The following is a 9,648-nucleotide window of genomic DNA, read 5'->3' as shown; positions in this document are numbered from 1 at the left end:
TGTATTATATTATATATATATGTATATAATTATGTATAATATGTCTTACCGTAGAGAAAGTATCCATGGATATGACAAACATTTTTCCTGCTGTTAATACAAAAGGATCTCGTGTCTTCATTAGCATAAAAATTAAAATTTTCTTTGTTCGAGCCGAAGTTTGATACCATGCTATGTTCATTCTACAACCAAAATACATTAATATATCTCTATTTTGTATTATTTTTAGAACATTATTTTTAGATTGAAATTAGATTAATTTTTAAAAACAAATTGGAGAGAAAATAAAGGGCAATAGGAGTATTCGGGCACAGGAGATGTCGCTATAAATTAAAAAACACCACTAATAAGTGAAAAAAACCATTTATCCGAATAACGCTCTTTCATTATGATAGAAGCGCTTTTACATGTTTCGGCTAACTTTTTAGCCTCCTTCAGAGAAACAAACTAATTTACAGAACTAATTAATACAATTTTTCAATCAACGGTGAGCTCCATGTCGTGATTAAGATACAGAATAAATAACAAACAAAACTAAATGGATGAAAAAGAAAAAGAAGGGTAACAGAAAAAATAAAAATTTTAGAAATAATAAATTGTGAGAACTATAATTTCCAAAGAACTAAGATTATAATAAATCATCCCCGAGAATATAAAGGAACTCACCAAGATTATAAAGTACCGCATTGTAAACAATACTAATATTAATACTAAAATTAATATTAAAAACAGGTTTTTAATATTAATATTTAATATTAAACAAATTGGACCGCTTTAATCGTGGTATTACTGATAAGTTCAATAAATTAAATAACGATAATAAGGAAGTATTGTTTTACAGTATGAATAAATTATGGGAATTCATTAGGATACATAAGGACCCTTTGCGTGTTAACAAATCGCCACGTGTTGTTTATAAAATCTTATGTAAGAGTTGCGATGCGAGTTATGAGAGACGGACGTGTAGACAACTCAAATCAAGGATTGCCGAGCATAAAAACCACATCAAATGGAACACGTGTTACGTGTACCCGCAGCGTTATAACGGAACATCGGTTGCTGGAGGGTCACAAATTTGATTACAAATCGACGGATCAGATCTGGTCTAGGGACACTAAATCAATAAAATATCATGTGTCATCAGATTCAGATTAATAGAATTTTTTTATTGATTTTAATTCTAATAATATAAACTGTATTTTTATCTTTCAGTTTTAAATTGCTCGTTTTTATTCAATACTAACAAAAATTAATTAAAATATTTTAAAATTCTATCTAAAAGTTTATAAAAATAAGAGAGGTCCGGTTCAGAACTCATGATTCTAAATCTGACCGGAAAATGCATTTTTACATTTTCCATTATAGTTCGATACATGTAAGAGATACGTCAAAATGGTTTCATGCAAAAATGAAAGAAATTAAATGATCTTTTGAATGGCACCATTGGTTTTATAATCTTTATTTACGCCTTATAGAGAACAAAAACTGTAAGTTGGTCCGATTTAGACCACTCTCCCCTATTGTTTGCGATGCGGTACTTTATAATCGTGGTGAGTTCCTTTTATTCTCGGGATAATTTATTATAATCTTAGTTTTTTGGAAATTAATTCTCACAATTTATTATTTCTGATATTTTCATTTTTTCTGTTTTTCTTCTTTTTCTTTTTCATCCATTTAGTTTTATCTGTTATTTATTCTGTATCTTAATTATTACGACGTGAAGGAGCTCACCGTTGATTGAAAAATTGTATTGAATAGTTACAATATATAAATTAGTTAATTGTTTCTCTGAAGAGGGCTAAATGTTAGCCGAAACATATAAAAGCGTTACTATCATAATAAAAGAGCGTTATTCGAATAAATGGTTTTTTTCACTTATTAGTGGTGTTTTTTAATTTTAGCGACATCTTCTGCGTCCGATTCCTTTATTCTTTTCTCTTTATTCTTTCCAATTCGTTTTTGCATTATAAGGAGTCTTAATTGATTTTATTATTATAGAGAGTTAATTTTTAGTTAGTAGAATTTTTATTTTTATTTTATTTAGTTTGAAATTAAGTAAGAATGGATTGAGTATTTTATTAGATAAAAAAAAAAATATTTTATCAACTAATTATTAGATAAATATTTTATCAACGATTTTATCAAATTTTTACAAAATTCTCTATATTGTTTATTATAACTTTGCTTTATTTAAAATGCGTTCGTATAATATATACAGGGTGGTCCATGTAAAGTGTTACAAGCTAATAACTCTAAAAATATTTGTCCTATCAAAAAATTGTTCATGAGAAAGTTTCATATATTCGGGGAGCCTTTTTAACTGCATAAACAAAAATTCACCCCCGTCCCCCCTTGAAGAGGGGCGGGGGGGTATAATTTCAAAGTTTTAAATGGAACCCTGTGTAAAATGTTACATATTTGGATTCTACGGGGAACAAGTAAAGTTTGTCTGAAACATTTTTTGGAAAATGCTCCTATCAAAAGTTATGATCATTTAAACTCTAATGTAGAGTGCATTGAAATTAATGATAAATTAAGTAAGACTCATAGTTTTTTTGTTTTTATTTTATTTTATTAAATGTTTGAATTGTTGATCATTAACATCTAAACACTTATTAATTTTTTTTCAAAACTATGCTTTATTCTAAACATTTCTGGAGTTACCTTAGTGCAAGCAGTACGTATTCTTCGTTTTAAGTCTTCTTTCGTCGTAAATGGTTGAGATGTGACTTCCTCTTTGATATACCTCCATGAAAAATAGTCCTAAGATGTAATATCAGGTGAACGAGGGTGCCATTGAACAGGACTATCCACTTACGAAATATCTCATTTCGTGAGTACATTCACTAACTAAATACATAGTGGATCTGTATTTACGTTTCCCGATAAATGTATATTTATATTTCTTTTGGTTAACATTAAGGTCATCTTCGTTTTCATTGTATCGTGAACACAAAACATTGTGTCAATGGAATTCAATCGTGAATAAAATAGCTAAAAGTTTAAATGTTCATAACTTTTGATAAGAGCATTTTCCAAAGAAATGTTTCAGACAAAGTTTACTTGTTTTTTCTCGTAGAATCTAAATATGTAACATTTTACAGAGGGTACCATTTGAATTTTTTGATTATTATCCCCGTCCCTGTTCAAGGGAGAACAGGGGTGGATTTTTTTACATTAGAAAGGCCCTTTGAATATATGAAACTTTTTTATGAACAACTTTTTGATAGGATAAATATTTTTAGAGTTATTAGCTTGTAATACTTTACGCGGGCCACCTTGTATATATCTATATTATAAAATGTGTTCTACAAAAATATGCGTGTAAGATTTTTTTAAATACAAAAATTAATTTATACATACAAACTAGTATGAAAATATGTGCTATGGTCGATTAAACGTTGCGCTTGAAAACTCTCGAAAAATAAATGCACTAACAACGCGCATGAAAATGTTATTTGTCTTAAAAACTCTTCTGGTTTGTCCATATTTGAAACTGCCTATAAGAAGATTTAATATTGTAATTATAAAAACATCAAGTTTATCCAATTTTTATTTTAAATCTGTTTTAATTAATAAATTTAGCTTGATATAGACCGTTATTTATTGTCTATTTTAATTTTTTTATAATTATTACTAAATTAATTATTAAAATATTTTAATTTTTTTAAATAACGTTTAAAATGGATATTAACCTTAGCTGCACACATTGGGATCTCCGAGATCCCAGCGCAACTTTCTAAGAATGAAATTTTTGAAATTGGAATGGGAGGTGGTTGGGACGTTGTTGTATAATAAAAAGAGTTTGAGGCTCCTGTAGTATATATATGTGATACCGCACGCCATTTATCGTTGAACAATCGAGCAATAAACGCTTAAAGAGGTTGGGGTCCTCGAGATTTCAGTATGTATATCTCGTACCTTTTTCAAGGTAAATATTTTTACAAATTTGCATTGTTTTATGGTCAGAATGTTACATATTTATTAGAAATACGTAATGCTTATACGTTGTTTAATATCCTTAATTCTAATTTTCTTTTATTAGATTGAAATTTAAGAAAATAGAAGTGTACGCGAGTAAATCAATAACGTATTTTATAATTGAAACATGGAGACAAGAACTCATAACGAGACAGAAATTCAGATGTTTCAATCTCGTCCCGAAGCGAAGGTGTTCGATAGCTCTAGTTTCGACGATAAAGATTATCTATATATACAGATTCCGAAAACGACACAAGGAAATATGAAATCACAATAAAAGTATGAACAGTTGAAATATAAAAAGCAGAAAATTCGTTATATTTATTGCTTGCAGTTTTGATAAAAGAATGGAAATCGGGTAAAAATTTTTTTTTACCATTTCAAGTATGTCCTTTCAGAGTTTTCAAGGTTTTCTAAATTGATTTATAAACAAAAAAGATGATTTTTTAAAAGAAAGTGATAAAAATTGAGATTTTTTTCGTGTTTCTGAACTTTTCTTTTTTTTTGGACCTATATATATATATATCAAAATTCTTTAATTCTATCGATTTTTACACATTATGGGCTTATTCCTTAATCAATTTTCTATGGATTGAAAAAAATTAATTGAAATATATCCATTTTAACGAAAATAAGTATGAATGGGGCCCCAGTGTGTATATATCTAGGGTGCAAAAAACAAGTGTGTACAGTTAAGGTTAAAGCAATAAATCAGTTTTTCCATATTAATATTCATTAAGTGCTATGACATTGTTTTATTATTATTGTTGTTGTTGTTGTTGCTTTTGTTATTATTATTATTATTATTATCATTATTATTATTGTAATAAGACGAATGAGATTGAATTGACATACCGTAACACCTGTCATACTTATAATAAGCATATTGAAACCTGCTATTACAAGAAACATTTGGCTAAATACTGCTTCAATCAGACTGGCAAATCTTCACGCGCGAATTAAAACATAATATTTTAGTTAAAACGTATTTATCTAAGAATATACATATATATATTATACATAATTTTTCAAGTAATAATACAATATATATAGTATAAATACATATTGCATATAATACATTAATCTAATTATATATAAATTTAACAAAAATAAATTTAAATAACAATATGTACAGATATATGTGATCGTAAATGCATTATATAAAATGTATAATAATATATTCTTTATTTATAATTAATATATATAATTACAGCACCTTAAAGCTCTCTTGTGTGCATGTATACTGCTTACGATATTTTCATATGGCTTATCCTCTCTTATAGTTGGATTAAAATTTATTTCTAGATTATCTTCTTTTACTACATTTTCCAGTTGTTGTCTGATGTAATTGATATACAAGTTTTAAAAGTACTCTTATCAATATAATTTCTGAATTGATTGAATATATTTTAAAAATCGTGAACAAAATAAGTATGTTGTAAGATTATCTTACCCAATAATCATAAATAGTCCACAAACATGCTGCACTACTATTACATACATTGTATCAGCTGCGATGGCTATGCTTACACAAATAACAGCTGTAATGTATCCGTGAATTAAGATTGGAAAGTAGTATTTTTCCATATCGATATAATACTCAACTTGATGTAATAATAATCGAGTTGTATCATTTGAAGGAGAATCCAGTAAAAATGATTGTAACGGTACTAACATAAATAACACTAATGCAGAATAAAAAGCACCTAAAGATTCAAGTATACTTAATCATTTTTAATAATTTTTTATTAATTCTTAATTTCTTTTTTTATAAAATTAAGTCATTGATTTAAAAATAACAAATAATATTTATTATTAATTTTTAAATTCTTACTGTAAGGTAGAACTTAAAATATAGTTTACTATAATATAAGTGTTACGGATACATACTAGGCAGTATGATGGGTTGCATAACGGACTTTATAGAGGGGCACACACGCTATTCAGTAGGTATAACGACTGCGCGACGTAGGTAATTTTTCGACGCTTTCATAAGAGTGAAGTGTTTCTCTGTAAGTGCGTGTGCCATCGACCGAAACAAATGGTAATCGGAAGGGGAACAGTCTGGTGAATAAGCCGCATGGGGTAGCACTTCCCAGCGAAGTGCTTCTAACATTTTCTTAACGAGTTTTGTGACGTGAGGTCGAGCATTGTCATGAATAAGCAAGATCACTTTATACTGTCTCGTTTCATTTTCTGGTCGTTTTTTCGTACAATGCTCGGCTCAAACGGATAATTTGTTCTCGGTAGAGATTCCCTCTGTGATTGTTTGACTAGATTTCAACAGCTCATGGTACACTACACCCTTCTGATTCTATCAAGTACAGAGCATTACCTTTTTTCCGTGAATATTCCGCTTTGGCATCGATGTCGATGGTTGGCCTGGATCGCAAATGGTTTTTCGGCGTTTAGAGTTATCGAAATAGATTCACTTTTCATCACCAGTCACCATTCGGTGCAAAAATACCTTTCTTTGCCTTAGCAAGCAGAATTTTGCAGGTGGTTTTTCGCCTTTCAATGTCTCTTGGCTTTAGTTCATATAGGATCTATTTTCTTTCCTTGTAGATCTTTTCCAAGGCTTTCAAATGATCGGAAATAACAAATCGATCACAATTTAATGTTTCTGCAAGTTGTTTTTGCGTTTGACATGGGTCTTCCTCCACCAATGCCTGCAATTCTTCGTCTTCAAATGCTTTTGGCTGTCCAGAACGCTCCTCACTATGCAACCCGTCATACTGCCTAGTATGTATCCGTAACATCCTATATACTGTTTTATGTATATGTGTTATATATACATATACTATACATATATATGTATAATATATTGTTTTTGATAATACGAAAAAATGTTTCAGATGAAATTGAAACGGTTGTGAGAGAAACGGTTGCATTGTTTTTTATTTAGGTGAGACATCAAAAAGATATAAAGGTCATCTCTACTTCTTTAAATGGAATTACATACATTTTTTTACATAATATGAATCTTTTAACAATTTTGCATATAAAAGTGTTGTGTTTTGGGGTACTTAAAAGCACGAAGAATGTAATATTTAATGAGTATACTGTTTATTTATATCGCAAATAATATTGAGAGCGCAAGTGTATGATAAAACGGTGGCGGTGTCTGCACGAAAACGAAAGTATGTTCATAAAACCAAAGAAAAAATTCGCGTTTTCGTAAAGTAACAAAATCATAACGCACCAATCTGCCATTGACTTCCAACACACCCTTCTCAAAGGCAGATTCTTACAAACAATTTTAGATTTATCGCTTACAATAACAAAAATAAAACTTCTTGCTCGCATATTACATACTTTATTACTAATAATGCTCAGAACACTCGCTTGTAAGGAATACTAAACCACGCCTATGGCTTCTCTTAGTTTAATAAACTGATTCTTTCCTATAAAGGCTTTGTTAAGATGTCTGCTTCCTGTTCGTTCGTATTAACATAAGTAACCATTACAGCATCTTCTCTAATTTTTTCTTTTACAAAGTGATGTTTAATATCTACGTGTTTTAATCGTTTATGAAATTCTGGATTTTTACTCACTCGAATTGCAGACTGATTATCCTCGTACAGTTTAACACAAACAAAATCTTCCTGAATATTAAAATCTTTATATAAAAATCTGAGCCAACACGCTTCGCTAGCCGCTAAACTCATCGCCATATATTCAGCTTCCGTAGACGATAATGCTACTGTGGGCTGTTTTCTACTAATCCATGAGACAGAACAATTAAAAATTTTAAAAACATAGTCCGCTGTCGATCTACGATCAATGCTATCGCCTGCCCAATCGGAGTCTACAAAACCTACAATACAGTCGTTTTCAATCTCGTTGCGTCTATAAACTAAACTTAAATGCCTTTAATGTAGGAAATATATACGCGGAGGATAGTATCGAGGGACAAGATGAAACGGATAACTTGCACACTAGATTAATATACTTTAATTCAGTCATCAACCTGATACACGTGTCGTTCGCACAACGCTCTCATGGCCATTATCGCTCGTTCTTCTCGCGTCGCTCGCGCCGCTTATCACTTTTGCGCAAGTGCTCCCGCGCAGCACCTTGCATCATTGCGCCGCTTACAAAGGTAACTTAACCGACGCCGGCTCCCTACATTAATGTATCTTAAAACACGCTTTAATGCTCGCCATAGCTCTTCACTTGCACACGACTGATATCTACTTAAAATACTTATTGCGTTACAAAGGTCTGGTTTTGTACATAACATTACATACATTAAAGTACCAATTAACTTTCTACATCGATGCTCTAACTCTTCAGATTCAGACTTTTCTTTTTTGAGTTTCATGTTTAAAATCTACTTCCATTGGTGTGGATGTTGCATTACATTCTTCCATATTGTATTTTGCAATGATATTCTCTAAGTATTTAGACTGATTTAAGATGATTTCACCTCTTTTAACATTTTGTTCAATAACTATTCCTAAAAAATGTTTTACATTACCAAAATCTTTCATTTTAAAACAGCTATTTAAGACATCTTTTATTTTTAATACACCTTGTTTATCCGTTCCAGTTAACAGTAAATCATCTACGTACAAAAGCAAAAAAACTCTGCCTGACTTGTTGTATTTACATATAAGCAATAATCGTATTCTAATCTAACAAATCCTTGTTCAGTCATTACTTCGTGAAATCTATTGTTCCAGCCTTTTAGAGATTCTTTCAAACCTTACAAATTACAAAGTCTTGTTAAGTTTACATACTTCGTTATCTTTTAAATTAAAACCTTGTGGCACTGACATATATACATCGCTATCTATTCTATCATATAAAAAAGCAAGTTACACACATCCATTTGTAGTACTGGTATTTTTAAAAAATTGCAAATTGCTAGCATATTCGAACAGTTGGTAACTTCGCTACTGGACTATAAACATCAGAAAAGGAAACATTTTTTTGTTTAAACCCTCTCGCTACTAACCTTGCTTTATACCGTACAATCTCACCTCTTTCATTTTTCTTTTTCTTAAAGACCCACTTACTATCAACGATCTCGCAATTTCTACGCTTCGTTACCACTGTCCAAGTGTCGTTTTCTTCTAACGCTTCTATTTCGCACTTCATTGCCCTTTTCCACATCTTTGACTTCTTACCGGATATAGCTTCATCGTACGTTTGTGGTTCACCTTCTTCTACTAGTGACATAAAACTGTTTTCATAGTCTATATATCTTGATGGTTTGTTCAGTTTCTTTCTATCTCTTAGGTTGTATCCCGATTCCAAGTCTTCTCTTTCTTCACATGATGCAAAATCTTCATTTGATCATCCTTTCATCATCCTTCTATTCGCTGTCATTTAATCCTTCATCTTGTTCTTCAAAATCGTTTTCCGGCTCGTATTCTTCATCTTCTTCATCTTTATCTTCCAATAAAACAGTGCTTATTTCCTTCCTTACTTCGTTTTTTTCTTGTAAGAAAATTATATCTTTCAAAATTTCAACCTTCTTATCTTGTGGGAAATAGACTCTATAACCTTTAGTATTTTCACTGTATCCGACGAACCACCCTTCTTTGCTCTTAGCATCCAGTTTTAATCTTTTCTCCTTAGGTATATGTGCTGCTACTTTCGATCCAAAAATCTTGAATATATCTGTATCGACCTCCTTTGAGTGCCATAATTCAAATGGAG

Source organism: Cyphomyrmex costatus, unplaced genomic scaffold (genome assembly GCF_001594065.2).
Source record: "Cyphomyrmex costatus isolate MS0001 unplaced genomic scaffold, Ccosl1.0 scaffold567, whole genome shotgun sequence".
Lineage (NCBI taxonomy): Eukaryota > Metazoa > Arthropoda > Insecta > Hymenoptera > Formicidae > Cyphomyrmex > Cyphomyrmex costatus.
This window is presented reverse-complemented; position numbering follows the sequence as displayed.